This window comes from Aythya fuligula, chromosome 3 (genome assembly GCF_009819795.1).
Source record: "Aythya fuligula isolate bAytFul2 chromosome 3, bAytFul2.pri, whole genome shotgun sequence".
Taxonomy (NCBI): Eukaryota; Metazoa; Chordata; class Aves; order Anseriformes; family Anatidae; genus Aythya; species Aythya fuligula.
The window spans coordinates 112,745,075-112,761,692 of record NC_045561.1 but is presented as its reverse complement, the minus strand read 5'-3'; the positions used below and the strand labels follow the sequence as shown (position 1 = coordinate 112,761,692).

At 40.4% G+C, this 16,618-nt stretch overlaps 1 protein-coding gene across 2 annotated transcripts in view; it reads left to right on the top strand.

Annotated features, from left to right (window-relative positions):
- The first annotated feature begins 9,420 nt into the window (after window positions 1–9,420).
- The window catches only part of LOC116488194 (opsin-5-like), a 29,083-nt gene continuing 21,885 nt past the window's right edge, over window positions 9,421–16,618 (top strand). For both annotated transcript variants that reach the window (XM_032185637.1, XM_032185636.1), the window contains exon 1: window positions 9,421–9,728. The gene's annotated coding sequence lies outside the window, so the exon portion shown is untranslated. The remainder of the gene's footprint in view (window positions 9,729–16,618) is intronic.

Here is a 16,618-nt window from a genome sequence, read left to right as displayed (position 1 = left end):
TAGAACACAGTAATTAGCAGCTCTGTGCTCTGTTATGAGTGATATGAAATCATGCACTTGTGGAGAACCTCAGAGCAGAGAAGTGTGTGTGTGTGTGTGCATGTACACTCGCATGAGCAAACAAGACCAGTGGAATAATCCTATTGTGTGTAATAAGATTGAGGCTGGACCAGCAGAGCTATTTGAAAACAGATCAAAGAAGCTTACTGAGATGATGTTACCTTCAGCAAGATGGTAGAAAAACATTAAAAAAAAATCTCAAAGGGGAAAATTTTTTTTTAATCCTAATTTGAGTTCTTCATGAAAGAAATTATTACTTTTTTGCAAAAGCCAAAGTCATCCATAACTCTGCATAACTCAAGGCATCCTTATTTTTATTAGCTATTAAGTGTAATAACATAGCTGTTAGCTGTATTAATGTACTTTGGAAGACTCTGACCCTCTCAGACAATAACATAAATATTATTTCTTCTGATACTATTCTACAATTCAGTACTTTTGTGTAAGGCTAATTGCCCCTGAGCTGTTTTAAGAGCACAATATAGAATGAGCGTTCCAAAGTTAGTTTTAAACAGTATTAATTTTTATCTCCTCCTTTAGGAAAGGTGGAGAGGCTAAAGCTTGTCTAATATACTGGAAAATTAAAATAATAATTAAAAATAAAAGTGTCCCTTCTTACTGTGTGCAGTTTTGGGCACCACAAGTTAAGAAGGACATAAAACTATTAGAGAGTGTCCAAAGGACGGAGACAAAGACAGTGAAGGGTCTAGAGGGGAAGGCATGTGAGGAGCAGCTGAGGTGCCTTGGTTTGTTCAGCCCAGAGCAGAGCAGGCTGAGGGGAGGCCTCTAGGCGGCCTGCAGCTCCCTCACGAGGGGAGCGGAGGGGCAGGCGCTGAGCTCTGCTCTCTGGGGACAGCGACAGGACCCGAGGGAACGGCATGGAGCTGGGACAGGGCAGGGTCAGGCTGGGGGTGAGGGAAAGGTTCTGCACCCAGAGGTGGTTGGGCACTGGCACAGGCTCCCCAGGGCAGTGGTCATGGCACCAAGCTGCCAGAGTTCAAGAAGCATTGGGACAATGCTCTCAGACATAGGGTCTGGTTTTGGGTGGTGCTGAGTGGAGCCAGAGGCTGGACTTCATGACCTTTGTAGATCCCTTCCAACTCAGGATATGTTATGGTTCTATGAATTATTTTATTTTATTTTTATTTGCAATGAAAATGGTGAGAGTCTATGTGGGACTACGAGGGATGAAGGTGTATTGTGATTTTCCAGTTCATCAGACTCATCAGACTATCACCAGTGTCTTTAATAATTCCACGTTAGCAAAATTAAATGTTTGGAAAATTAAATATGGTGTGAAGATGCTACACTTTTTAGCAATTAAAAGATACAATCATTGCTGAAATTGCTGGATGGTGTCTGCTTTCAAATTCAGATTAAATCCTTCTATGAAAGGGAATATTAAAACGGAGCATTTTATTTATTTATTTGCAGAGGAGGGAGTCCAAACCAAGTCTGAGCAGTCAAGAATCAAACAGGAAGTTTCTTGTTTCAAATCCATCAAGAACTGCATTTGGTTCGCTAACATACAAGCCTTCTGAGGCTAATCTCTGCCAACACGTGTTCGAAAGCATTCTTAAACTGATAGTTTAAAGTAGAAAGAAGAAATGTACAATGCAAGTCGATAACAATCAAATACTGTTCCCTATTCTTTGAATTCCACTGTTTAAAACATTTCAAAATCCATTTCAAAATTATTCACCTTGTTTAGACAGGTAACTCCTTTTTCCATGGTGGTTAGATCAATATTTGTGTGTCATATACCCTGCTTTTTCTTTTTTTTTCCTTTTTTTTTTTTTTTTTTTTTTTAAATTTAATAAATGGTTATAGTTATGTTGTTCAAAAAATATATCAAAACACCAAAAAAAAAAAAGAAAAGTGTCACTTTTGTGGAAATGTTAGCCTCATTGCCTTCTTGCCCTCTCTAGCACAGGCAGGAAGCAATATTACTAACTTTTTAACACATTTTGGCACTGGTCAGCAGTCTGTCTTGAATAGTTTCCATTTCAGAATAAACAACTTTTTTGTGTGTGTTTTTTCTTTCTTATTTTAATATCTCATATTTTACTGCAGCTCCACTCATTTTGTGCCCTTTTTATTTTTTTCTAGATTCTTCACTGTACGATTCTCTCATTTTACGTGTGGGGGTCTGCCCACATTTACAACCCTACCAAAACAAATAGGGTCTGCTAGGCAAATAACCCTAATAGGTAATAAGTGCAGTTTGTCATTTGGTATGCTTTTTTTTTTTTTTTTCCCCATGAGCAGTGGAATTGGTGAAACTTGATTTCTTATTATTTTTCATGCCTAAATGCACATCTTCCTTCTAAACTAATCTTGCTATCTTCTGTTCATGCTTCCTAGCCTTAGCAGATGTTGAAAGAGAAATTCTGTACACAGAAATATTGGAGTTTCTGCTGCCTGAGGTGTTTAGTGTCTCAGACTGAGCACACTAAACAAAGGTTGATACCACATTAGCCTCTATCAATGACACAGGTGGTGTTTTTTCCTCCTTTCTTTCCTGGGAGTTGTGGTTCTGCATATCTTTTAATCTATGTTCCTACTCATTTTTCAAAACGTTGAAAGGGATATTCTTATATCATAGATTTCTACTAATTTATATTTTGAACAGAATTAATAAGTTCAAAATTTATTGGTGGAAACTTGGGCAGTGCAATTGGTAGTCTTTTCCTTAAGAGATCAAGAAACAAGTTCAACTGCCTAATTTTCATTAGATTTTCAGAAGTAGTGTATATTCTCAGGGATAGAGAGATCAAAAGAAGTGCTGAGGGAGCCTTTCACTTCTGAAATTTTAATTTCAAAATGTTGAGAAAACTGTTTTTCCACTTTTCTTTTTTTTTTTTTTTTAACCTATTTCCTCTTTTGAATGCGTCCATGATGAAAGTGCTGTATTCTGTTTATTTGTCTCATGTTTAAATATAAAAACCATATGGATGTTCAAAATTTAGATATTTAATATTTCATCAACTCATGCTAGGTGAGATGAATCTTAGCCCTCATATATGACACCTTTGTATGATACAATTAAGTCCAGAAGTCTGCTCATCTGTGCATGTTGTGCTGTTACCTTTTATTTAGTTATTTGCTTTGTACCTTTCATGTTCCTCCTCTTTGGAGACTGGGGACCACAGGCCAAAATCAGAAGATCCCAAAGTGCCGTCCTTGCCTGAGACGGGCTTTGTTGAAGTGAGACATACCCAGATGGTCAGAGTGTACTGTCAGCAAGTGGCCTACTTTAAAGACTTACCTTTGGTAAGTTCTGCAGGCCCAGGGGACAGAATTAATGGCTTGATTGATCACATAATTTTTGTATGCAGTAAGTTGAAAAAAATATTCCTATGGGCATGCTAAAGCAGACATTGCTTACATTTGCAGAAGTTGGTACAAGGTGTTTTGCAGGGATGTGTATGGAACAAGTTTGAATTAGGTCCAGTTTTACACCTAGTCCTCCACTCCTAGGAAAATGGAGAGTTTAGAGAACAGTTTGCTTGACAGGCATGAATTTTGTAGTGAGATGAAATGTTTTTTGGCAATAGTGAGACCTAAACTATCTGTTTATCTGCAGTAATTGATATGAGCTCAATGTACGTAGGTTCCATCTCAAGGCATAGCAAGGTGCCTGAGAGATTTTTGGTCAAGACATCTGAGAAAAATTGTTCTAGGTGAAAGAAACAAAGGAATTAAGGAATTCTCCATAGCTAGATGTGGTGGAACATGCACCCCGGTAGGCTCAGCTGGTTGTGGAGCAGTAGAGGTAGCTGCTGTGCACAGTTTAGGAGAAAATCATATATCCATATCATATCCATACAATTTCTTTTCACATAGAAAATATTTTGCTTCACTTGAGGGTTATGTATTAAGAATAATATACCTATATATATATAGATATTAGGGGATGGAAGAATAAGAACATATTTTCCCTTTCTATCTGACTTAAGCTATTTGTCCAGAAGAATTATTGGCACTACATGCAGTTACCTACAAGTAGAGGGAGAGAGTTCTGTTCTGATGAAAAAAATTTACTGAAGTTTTCATGCTATCAGTTCCCTTGTAACTTTTCAAGAACTTACAGGTGACCGATTCATAACTTGAAGTTCAGAGCATTTATTAGTGAGAAATACAAGTTTAGTTTGTGTATTGACAAATAATAGTGGTAGTTTGGATACGAATTTTCAAATCTTGAAGGAAAGCTTCTGCACCAAGAAACTTGCAGCTAAAATATAAAGAGCAGGTGAAGACAGGCTGTTAGAGAAGTGTGAACTTGCCTTAGAGGCCAAAAGATCAAATTCTGATTTTTTATTTACTTGCTTTGAACTGTGACTTGAGCCATACTGTTCACTTGAATGCTCAACTGAGAATTGCACAGCGCAGAGACAATTTCAAAGATAGGTATCCCAAATGAATGAAAAATTGGATTTTGGTGGTATGTTGATATTTTAATCTGAAATCTGGATGAAAAGTATCTGTGAGGTTTTGGTAAGGATGCATATCATATGCATATTTTGATCCTTTTTACTTAAGAGTGCAGATTCTTTTCTTGGTTAGGACTGTTAATATAAACATACTCTTTTCCCTCTCATGTATTTGTTTAGCCATTCAGATATCTTCATCATCAAAAACAACAGCAACAACACCACAACAAAACAAAAAACTGGACAACACTATTTCTAAATGTCACCATCTTCCTTCCTTCCTTTAATTTAGCTTCATGGTTCTTTATTTAGAACAGGGTCTTTCAAACTTCACCTTACCCAAGAGAGGACTTCATGGGTAGTTTTGAGATCAGCAGATTTCTGCTCTCTGGAGATAAGAAGTTTTTGGATGTGTCTTAAATTTGTTACTGGACAGTGCAAGAACTGCATAGAGTCCTGAGTTGCTTGCCATGTCTTCTCAAGCTATACAAATCCTTTTGCTAAATTATTGTGCATTGTTTTAAAACTCTGTATCTGCTGCTTCCCAGAAATCTGTAACCTCTCAAGAGCTTTCATTTTGATAGCAGCGGACTGACTGATGCACTTGCATCACCATCCTTTGCGGTGCAAGGTGTCTCAAGGGTTGGTCTTTGTGGGGAAGATCTCAATGTCAGGAGCGTTAGAGCTCATCCAAGTGACACATCAACAGGGAAGGGTTGGACATATGCACAATTGCTCCACTTGACAAATTGCATCCAAGAATTAATATTTAAAATATCAACCAAAGTGGTACTAGTAGGTTTATCATAGTCAACGACTCAGTTAACGTGTTTTGGCAGCTAGAAGATGAGGCCCCAAGAAAGAATGGCACACACCACCACTGAGCTCTTCTGTGCCTTAAGCTCTGCACTGGCATAGGATTAATTAATTCTGTCACGTGTCATGATGCATGACTTGGAGGTATACACAGCCTTGCCCTCTAATGAGCCCTGGCATTTACTTCTCAATGAGAGAGTGTGAGTGCCCTAAGAGTAATTAGGATGGACATATCCTGATGGACGAGGCTCTTTCACTCACATTCTCTTTTTTCCATTATGTGTAGCCAAGCTGAAGCTGCATAAGCAGAGTAGAGTTAAAGTCTTATGCCAGCTGATCAGTGTGATATTAAACATCAAGGCATGCTTTTTTTTTTTTTTTTTTTTTTTTTTTAACAACCATTTGAATGAACAGGCTTGCAAGGCAACCTGAATTTGGCACATGGCCACAGTTACTCTGAACCAATGTTCCATGTGCTACACCAAGAATACTGCACAGTGGTGGAAATGATTCAGTTCACAGGGGCTGCATTGTGCTTCATGCTGTTTGTTGAAAAAGTACATTACAGTGCTGATGTGTACCAGTAACTGAAGTCCTTCTATTCCAATAATATTTTTGAGGCTTTTGTATTAAATTATTAATTCATTAAAAGGCTGCTCTAGAAATAGAAAATTTCTATGTACTGGTAGGCTGAAGGATGTTTTTCTTCTCTTCTCTTCTCTTCTCTTCTCTTCTCTTCTCTTCTCTTCTCTTCTCTTCTCTTCTCTTCTCTTCTCTTCTCTTCTCTTCTCTTCTCTTCTCTTCTCTTCTCTTCTCTTCTCTTCTCTTCTCTGCTCTGCTCTGCTCTGCTCTGCTCTGCTCTGCTCTGCTCTGCTCTCTTCTTTTTTTTTTCTTTTTTTTTTTTTTTTTTTAGTCCTTTTATTTTTCTTAAGAAAAAAACAACTATTCAGTCTTGTGTTATTGCAAGCATGCTCATTATTGACTTTTTGACTTTCATTTCTCTGTTCATGACAGTCTTGACATGAAAGGTAATATGCTGGTAATATGAAAGGTAATATCCCTCCAAGGTTCCTGGAAAAAATTGTCCCACAAATTGAAACTCAGTGTCTTACACCTTCACTAAGCCCCGCTAAAGGAGTTCATCAGTCAGTTCACAACATTCGCATTGGTACCACATCCTAAGCCTATCCTGGTACACTCAAAATATTGTTATGGAATTCATATACACATATAAGAATTAATGACTAGTCCAATTAAAATAAGGAAAAAGCTTCTACTAGCACTATTAAAATGATACCCATGCATCCACAATCTAAATAATTTAACTAAAATTAAAGGTGTGAAATCATCAGTGTAATTAATAGCAATATACAGGCCACATTGTCTTATTGCTCTTACTCTTCTCCAAGCTACTTTCTCACCCTTGTGGTTGCCTGTGTCTTCCTCTGGTCACCAGCTGAGGATCATCAAGTGCCAGTGCCTCAAGTCACCAGAATTTCTGTTGATGGCAATAGTTTGTTCACTTCAATTTTGTGGTTTGCTTGGGGGTATTTTATACTGTTGTTAGCAAGCTTCTTTTCCAGTGATCTATGATCCTGCACTATGCTAGGATCTTCACTCACATATTGGACTTTTGCCTTTTATGATATGACTAAACCTTACTAAATATGAACAAGTCCAAGGCTTAAAGCTTCTTAGCATGGTCTGTGGTTAAAAGAATAACCATCTGACCATTTGCATTTGCTGTTAGAGGTCAGTCACCCGACTGCTTTGCTGCTATAGCAAGCAAAGTCAAGACCAGTTAAGATGAGGGCTAAGATCAGGACTTGATCTCAGAGCAGCAAGCCACACTTTCTGCTAATATCATATCACCAACACCACCTGCAGTATAGTGGGGAATAAACTCCATTCTTTTCCACTGCTGCCTTTCGAGAGTTGTTTGCCATGATTTCTGCAACTGGGGGAAGCAAAACATTTCTTGATATAGTGATAATCAAGAGATAAGTGACATGTCCCAGAAGGACTTCAGTTTATAACTTCTAATGTATGACTTCATAGCAAATATCAACATATTCCTTAAAAGTGATTTTATAGGCCAGAAGCTTCAGTGGGAACCTGAAAGTCCAATTCTTCTGGTACTGCTTTGGAGGAGAACCATGCTCCTGTTGTCTCCTGTTGTCTTCCAAAGGCTCTTAGCCATTACACCCATCTTTCCCTTTTCTTTCTTTTACCCATTCTCTGTTTTTTCTAAGCCCTGACCCTTTTGTGATATACCACTCTCTTCAACCCTCACTGCTGCTTATCACTCTGCTACGTGTGGATGTGAACAAAGTGGAGGTGAGGAGAAATGGGACATTGTGTTGCATCTGCCTTTGGGACTCACTGCGTACAGAGCAGCCAGTTACCTTGGTCATCTCTTGAGGCTTTCAGGGGAGCAATACAGCACTGTTTTTTTTTTTTTTTGGGGTGGGGGGGGGGGACGGGTTGGAGCTTATCAACCTGAGACTTTTTCTGACATCTGCAACTGTTTTGGCACACTGACAGTCTGGAAGACTGAAATCTTACCTAGTGTGAATTTTCTGTTTAGAAAAGCTTGTGTTTTTCACCTTTCTCTGCCCTGGTTCTTCACCCTGTAAATAAAAGATGGCTTTAACGATGAGCATTTTCTGCAAAGCAGCTTCAAGTCAATTGAGCGTAAATCTCTGTGTTCCTGTTAATTCTTTAGTGGACAGTCCTGATGTCACTTGCCACACAAGGTTTTTTGGTGCTGTAGCCTGGATTTTGTGTCAGCCAGAAAGTAACTCTGGAGTTCCATGATCCTTCCTTTTATACCCTGGGCTGGAGGATCTGTATGTGTGCAGAGACAGGCAAAAGCTGGTGAGGCTGCAGGGTAACTGGAGGTGAGCTAACAGGTGCCAGTCTTTAACTTTGAACTGAGCTAAAGTGCATCATCCCTCTAACATATGCTTCCTAAACCCTGAAAAGGAGAAAACATGCTGCTTTTCTTTTCTATGTAGTCATCAGGGAATGATACTCAGCCTTTATGTGAGACTCTTCCCTGGCTCAGAAGAATCTCCTGATTTCTAGAAGCCACTTGCTTCCTTCTATCTTATTTTGACATCGTACAATCCTTTTTTATCTTTTACTTATAGGGTACAACTCTACCACTTCTCAGGAAGTTCTATTTATTTATTTATTTTTTTTAAAGAAAACATGTGTCTTAGTCTGTATTGATTTTTGACAATAAAGCATCACTTGAATTGGCTGTTTATGAAAAACTGTCTGTGACTTCTGCAGCCTCTCAATCTCTAGCTGATGGTAGGAAGGTAACAGGACTAGTCTCTACAGAGCAAGTACAAATGTTCCCTACAATATTATTTCCACATCCAGGAGTGGGTTAATTTTATTGTGTTGCCCAGGAAAGTGCTTCTTGACCAGGCAGCTGATAAAAACGAACTGATTCTGTGAGCCAGAGTCATGTAGGATCACAAATTTGGCTTGGTGAGGGAAAATCTGGGACTCATTCTTGTATTTCATAGTTGTAATTTATTTATTTATTTATTTATTTTAGGCTTTAAATTTTCTGTATTGTATTGTTTTGTTTTATTTACTGTTGTGCAGGTTGAAAGTCAGGACTTCAGTTAATACAAAAATATTCTGACTTCTGGGTGGTAGTGATGATTTGCACACATATTCTCACTACAGCCCAGTTTAAAAAATGTCTGGATGTGATGGCAAACATGAATGAAATGCAATGCCAAAAGAAGCTTTTATTAACTCTTTGCAAGCACCCTTTAGGCTGGCAGATTTGTTTCCCCTTTTGCCAGAAAGCAAGAATCACTTGATGAGAAAACAAACCAAAATGACAACAACAGAAAACAAACCGAAACAAAATACAAAAAGCATATAAGCCTTCAAGTTTAAAAGCCTTCTCGGTTTGGTGGCATGGGCAATAGGCAGGATTACAGCTGTGCTCGCAGGAGGGCTCCGGCAGCATGTGACATGTGGCTTGACAGAATTTGGCCGGCTCTGGCAGCTCTGGCTCACACCCCTGCCTCTGCACTGGGGTCACTGCAGCTCTGGCAGGCTGATGGACACAGACACAGGGGCTGCATGCACTGGAAAGTGATTTTGGTTCTGTAAAGTGGAGGACCTGCAGTGGCACTGCTAGGGAGAGTGAGAGGAAAGGAGAGCACAGCCTCCACAGCCTGCCTGCCCAAGTCGGGAGCGAGGGGAAGGAGAGGGGTTGGCTTGTCCTGAGGGTCGGCGTGATATTCCCCTCTCCCTCCTGAATGCTAGAACTTGAAACGCCAAGGGCACTGTGGATTTATGCTTTTGCAGATTGCTCTGATCTGGACATTGGAAAAAAGCAGCTGTGGAGCTCTGGGGGGGATGCTCTGTACGGAGTTTGTGCATGAGGTATGTCCTGCTTCTCCTCTTGTTCTTGTAAGGGAAAATGCTGAAAGCGGAGGTGTGTGAGTGCAAAAAATGTAAGTGCAAAAATGCATGCAGATGTGTACAGGTGGATGTTTGCACTGTCTATATTCAATATATCCTTAATCCAGGTCTGTATTTATGGCAGCTCACTAGTGGTATCTCATAGAATCCTCTTGATTACCTTTCTACCTTTCTTCTCCTTCCTATGGAATAAATCATCCTAGGAATGAAGACTTTAGTGTGTAGCCTTCTGAAAGGTATTTGAGAATGTCAGAAAAAAAAATCTGAAAGTTTGATATTTAGTGTCTCTTTCTTTCTTTCTTTCTTTCTTTCTTTCTTTCTTTCTTTCTTTCTTTCTTTCTTTCTTTCTTTCTTTCTTTCTTTCTTTCTTTCTTTCTTTCTTTCTTTCCTCTTTCTTACCCTCCTTTTCTCCCTTTCTTTTTCTTTTTCTTTTTCTTCTTTCTTCTCATTCTTCCTTCTTCTCTCTTTCTCTCTCTCTCTCTCTTTCTCTCTTCCTCCTTCCCTCCCTCCCTCCCTCCCTCCTTCCTTCCCTCCTTCCTTCCTTCCTTCCTTGCTTCTCTCCTCCACCTCTTATGATGGTGTTAGTGTCACTGTGTGTGTGTGATATAACCAGAGATAATTTCATGATGTAACATGCCTAAGAGACAAAAAGGCCTTTTGATAAGTATTTTTTAGCATTTCTGGAGGTCTGTAAAGATCTGACACTAACTTTAGTGCAAAATTTGGAATGAATTTGGAAAAGAACATATCATTTCTGTCTCTGAGCAACATGAGGAACATAAAATATTGATTGGATTGTTTGAATACAGATTATACAATTGATATTGATTTGATATTGACTACTGTTTGATTTTAAAGGATGAGATTGAAATGGACGTCCCATAACACTCTCTTAGAACAAGAGAGAAAGTATTGGCAGAAATGGTGTGTTCACATCCCTTCCTCACAGCTTTGGCTGCTGTTCATGAGGAGGAGGCGATCACCAGAAGCTGTAAGATGAAGTCAGCACAGGGATGTGATGGCACTTCATGCCAAAGGAAAAACAAGCTCCTGGTATTTAGAAGAATTATTAAGTCATTTCAGTTGCAGAGTAGTGCTGAGGTACATCTGAGAGCCAGTCATCCTAATACCCTAATTAGCCAGCAAATCCTAATATCTGCATGTAGTTTGGAAGGGAACAGGCTGTGTTTCTTTGCAGAGCTGGGTGCAGGAACTGTGTTAGCCTGGCTCACTGAAGTCTTTGGTGCCAAACTACTGGTCTGCTGGTACACAGGCAGCACAGGGACAAAATTAACATCAGGCTCAGCCTGTAATAGGAGAGAGATCCAGCAGAGAGAGGGGGAAAGCAAGTTAGCATTTCCAAGCTGCATTCCTAACCACTGACTCTCTATATGCATGCATGTCGATCACTAAGCCACTCTGATTAGGTTTGTGAGCTGGAGAATTGTTGCCTATATATTTACCCCAGGCGTATCATACAGCCTTAGTGTTTTATATAAGAACAGAACAGATGGGATTTTTTATGCTGGTCAGCCAGAAAACCTTTCTCCCTGGGACAGGATCAGGCCTTTGTGCGTCACCAGGGCACTTGTATGATGGACAAACAGCCAGCAATGTTGAAGCAGAGGGGTAGGATCTCCTCTGCAATAGTCCAACACCTAAAAGTGTTCCAGGATGTTTCCTAATGTGAAATAACACTGAAGTGAGTTGGGACTGCCTTTCTATTTTTCTTTAGCTTGGCTTATGTGAAATGTCTTTCCTTGCTGCACGTTGTCCTGTAGTGCTACATTGGGGTGCTGCCCCCTGGTCAGCACCAAGTACCTGCTTAAAATTGTGCTGGATGGATGACTTAGCTTTGGTTTTGGTGATGTGGCTGTGGTGTGGCTGTGACTTCTTTTCCTTTCCTTCTAGGCTGTCTGTGCTGATTACATAGCTCCTATATGTGAGCAGCATGTGCTTTTTTTCACAAGGCAGCCTGTGGAAAGCAAGGAGTGTGAGACCTGCTTTATGGCTGCAGGCTGTCAGTACCACAGAAATGTTCATATGCAATAAAACCTTTGCAGCCTATTCACATGCTATGAAATGTCTGCTCTGTTTTCTTTCCTTTAGGCTCAGGCTTAAAGGTACACCCTAATTCCTTCTGCAAGGGTAAAGGGGGCTAGTGCCAGGTATCTGGTGAGTATAAGTCATCTCACCACCAGGACTCCCAGGAACATTATTTCAGGGATGTCCCAGCAAAAAATCTCAGCCCTGCCTGCCCTAGAAATGGAGCAGGGGTGCATGCCCTGAAATTTGTAGGCAGGAGGAATTCAGTCATGGATGTAAGTAAATCCTGGTGTGCCAGAGCACCCTGTGGAGACAGAGCAGGAACACACACCTTTTCCTCCTAATACATGTATGTTGGCTTTCAAAGTTGAAGAATTTTGCAATGAAGATGCAAATGCAGAGATGAATATTTAATCCAAGCAAGGCCCCTGGTGTAATGTGTTCATCTTTGTGGGCAAGCTGTGAGTGAAATTTGGGTGCTGCCTCCCATGTCCCTTGGTGGGGGGCACTGGAAATGTACTCAGCTGTGGGCAGGGGCTGGGGTGTGGGGTGCTGCAGTAAGCTGGTGTGGTGGCAGCATATACCACATATATGTGGTGCTTTGCAGTTAGGTGGTCTTAGGAATGAAAAACACAGGCAGAAGTAAATACATGTCATTGCTTGTCAAACGATTTCATGGTTCTTGTATTAATTTTTATTCCCAAATCGAGACTCTCTCAGTGCTTCGTAAGCACTCCAGATAAAATATTGCTTGAATTTCAATTCATGTTCTTTGGAATCCATTGTAGCACTTTCCTCTTTCCTTCCTGCACATACACCTTCTATGATTCATTTAGATTTTGTGATATAATATCACAATGACTTTCAATTTTTTCGGTGTCCCTAAGGAGCACTGTTGATGCCTAATTCTTGCCAAAGTAATGACAATTGTCACTGACAAGTGCACTTCTCCTTAATGTGTATTACCCATTCAGGTCCCTTGAGTTGTCCTTCCTTGTGTCCTGGTCTACTTACGCCTCATTTTGCATTAACAAATATTATATCTAGGCTGGATTCAGCAGTATATTGAATAAGCAATTATGCTCCTAAAATAATGAAATTAATCCTTTACATCAATGCTTCCCAGAAGGATCTGCCTATGTTGGAAATCAGGATTTGGGGGGAAGATCGATGTCTCTAATCTAACAATGGGAGTTAAGAAGTGAGTGGTCCCAAGTTTCTCTCTGACAATTTTAACTAACCTCAGGAAAAACATACCTAGGGAGGCTTTGAAATTTCCATTATTAAATGCTTTAAAGAATTGGCTGGACAATCATCTGTAGCAACATAGCTGATTTCATGTCAAGATAAATCCTGGTTAAGAACTGCCTGTCAGTTTGAAGTCCTCTCCAGCCTCTTTTTCAGAGGTAAGGTTTCTAATGGTCGCAAGCCAACAAGTTTGTTGCCCTGTGTCTGGCTTCTGGAGGGCACAGGCAATCCAGGAGGTTCCTGGGATGCATTGATGACAGCTTCCTTCTCCAAGTGATAGAGGAACCAAAGAGGAAAGGTGCTGTGCTGGATCTCATTCTCACCAGCAAGGAGGGGCTGTGGGGAATGTGAAGCTCGAGGGCAGCCTTGGCTGCAGTGACCATGAGATGGTGGAATCCAAGATCTGGAGGGCAGTGAGGAGGGAGCACAGCAAGCTGGACATCAGGAGAGGAGACTTTGGCCTCTTCAGGGGTCTGCTTGGTAGAGAACCACGGGACAAAGCCGTGGAGGGAAGAGAGGCTCAAGAAAGCTGGTTAATATTCAAAGATTACCTCCTCCAAGCTCAGGAGTGATGCATCACAACAAAGAGGAAGTCAGTCTGCTTAATGTAAATAAATCATTCAAATATCTTCCATAGATGCTGTCCTAGGAAACAAACAAACAACAAAAAAAGGCAAATACATGCTTCAAACACAGCCTCAGGTCTCTGACTACATCACCTCCAAAATCATACTCTGCTGTTACTGGAGCATTACTTAAAAGCATTGCAAACCTTTACCTCTCTTAGGACAGCCTGTGGTTTATATTAATTTTCCAAAACAGCAGAACACATTATTACTGTTCATATTGCTGACTTGAGTGCTGTTACACCACCCCCCATCAGTCCATTGGCCCACCTCTGCTGTAGATACAAATTCACTTCTGGGGGAAGAGGTTTTGCAATTTGCTGATAATTGGCCTTGACAGAAGAAGAGATGAGACTGAAGTCCCACGGTGTTCACAGAGTGGAAGAAAGGAAGGAAGCTCTGGAGGTCAACTTGTCCAACCCCTCTGCTCAAGCAGGGCCACCTAAAGCAGGTTTTCCAGGACTGGGAAAGATTGCATCAGTGATTTGAAGCTGTTCAGGTAGCAGATATCATGAAGCTCCTGCCTTCTGCAGATGATGTTGTCAGGGCAGATGCAACCAGTTCAAGGGCTGGAATTTTCTTTGGGCATGGAAAATCTCATGCTATGCCTGTAGTGTGCCAGTCACAAGGTATCTATGAAAGCCTTAAACCAAATGTCAGTGCCCAATAAATAACAGGCACCAGTCAGGTTCGTTCTGATTGCTGCAACTCACCTCCACGGAACACCCTGATTATTTTTGTTTTTTTTGAAAATTCCCTGAGATTTTTCTATTTGTTCCTTTGGTGCCCTCCCTATATGAAGCAGCGAGCAGGGAAGTGGCTGCTGTTTTGTGGTCTGTTCCTTTCCTTCAGGACATGGGGATGATTTGTCCTTGCATTCCTTGGGATAAGAAGAGCCTGGCCAAGCCACAAAGGACATGGTGAAACACCACAGAGAGGAACTGAGGAGAGAGCACGGAGCAAAAGTGATGCAGGGCTGGCAAAATGGCATTATTTAAACCAAAAAAAAATAGCCCCAAATCTCTCTCTCTCTTGTCTCAGAAGTATTGAGGGTTGTTATTGCTCTTTTTTAGAGTCTGAGTCAGGATTTTGGGTCTCCTGAGATCAGCTCTAGTGGAACAGTTCCATTTTAAAAAATATATTATTTAGAAGTGGAATCGTTTGTATTAATTAAATATGAATTGTCTACAACACAGGAATAAGCACGAGTCCATTTCTCATAAGGAGCAGCAGACTGGTGTCCTTTGTTGTGGTTTTAAATCTGTTTTCAGAGGCACTGGGGGCCTTTCAGCATGGGCTGTGCTGGAAAGATGATCTGTCGATGAGCTACACGGGCAGGCTGTAGTGTATTGCTCTCTGTTCCCATGCCTTGGTCATTGGAGACCTACTGCAAAGTAGAGTCTCCAGTCTTGTGAGGGAGCAAGAAGGAACTGATCCTTGATAACTGGCTTATTTTCCAGGGCTTGCCTGTCACGCCTGATGGAGCAGTTATGTGTTACAAAACATCTTTTGAGAGCTTGTTTTTCAGTCTATGATTGTTAATCGGAATCAAGGCCTCAGTAAAAATAAACCAAAACAAACCAGAGGGATTTATATCTTTATTCCTTTTTTATTTTTAAAACAAACAAACAAACACAACCACAAAACCACCAGTGCTCAAAAAGTACACAGCCTTGGAAAAAGGAAAGTTCTTGGCTGGACTTTACCAGCAGCTGTTTAGCTCTACAGATCCTCTGCTGTAGGTTTGCTCATTAATGTAAATATAGCTGTGGACACCCACATAATTACTTGTGAATTTATTATTGCATCAATTTTTATGATCATTGCATTTTTTCAAAACTCAGCAGCAAGTTTAACTGCATACTTTTAAGACCGAAAAAAGATGGAAGCAGTATCTGGGGCTTTGATCCAAAATTTTGATTCCACCTTTCAGCAGGGTGTTTAGCCTGAGATGGGAGCCACATGAATCTGACTCTAGGTTTTCTCCTATCCCTGCCTTTCCAGTTTTGCTCTTTTGATGTTATATTATGTTGATTGGGCAGATTGGTGATAGGTATTTTCCCAGTATCTACATCCAAAAAGTTGAATTTCCAAAAGTTTTCTGATTCTCTATTTTGGGAGGACTATGTGACATTTAAATTTTTATTATTTCTGTTGTCACTAGATCAAAAGCAGCAGTTTGATGTGACAGAGCACAGTGCTCACTTGAAATACAGGAAATGTTAGTTTGAACTTTTAACCTAGTGAATAATTACTGAAGGTGATGATTCCCCTTCAACAGGAGCGAGAGAATCTGCCTTAGAATAGCCATCAGCCTGGTGGTTAAACAAGTTACCTACTAAGGAGAAGACAGATTCCAGCTCATAGCCTGAGTCTGCAGACTTTACACTTAAACTGAGATTAAGTCATGACCATCTTTCTTAAACAAGTCTCTTCAGATATCTTAGGAGGGAAAAAATGAAGAGGCAAGGTGAACGAAGGCAAGGCAAGGCAAGGATGGTGCTCTGTGATTGTTTTGAGATGAGTTTTCTGGTCACTGTTATCTACCTTCTGAAATGCAGCAGCTAGTCAGACTGTTGACTAAGGAGGCATGCCACTATCAGAAAACAAGTCTGGAGAAACACTGTCAAACTGGAGAAAAATGAGTACTGAGAATCAGGCAGATAAAGGGAAGAGCAGGATTTGTCACCAGGTGTGTTGGTAAATGTTATCATTGTAGCAGCCAGGATGGATGCAGGAGGAAAAGGCAATGCCCATGGGGGCATTTGCCCGTGTCTCCCATGTCCCATGCTTGCACAATGTGCTCTGCAAAATACAGGGGATGTTTAAAATAAAAAAAATATTAAAAATAAAATAGAAATTTAAAACAAAAATTAAATGTTTAAAATAAAAATTACATCTGACAATATGAACTGGCTTTCAGCTTACATT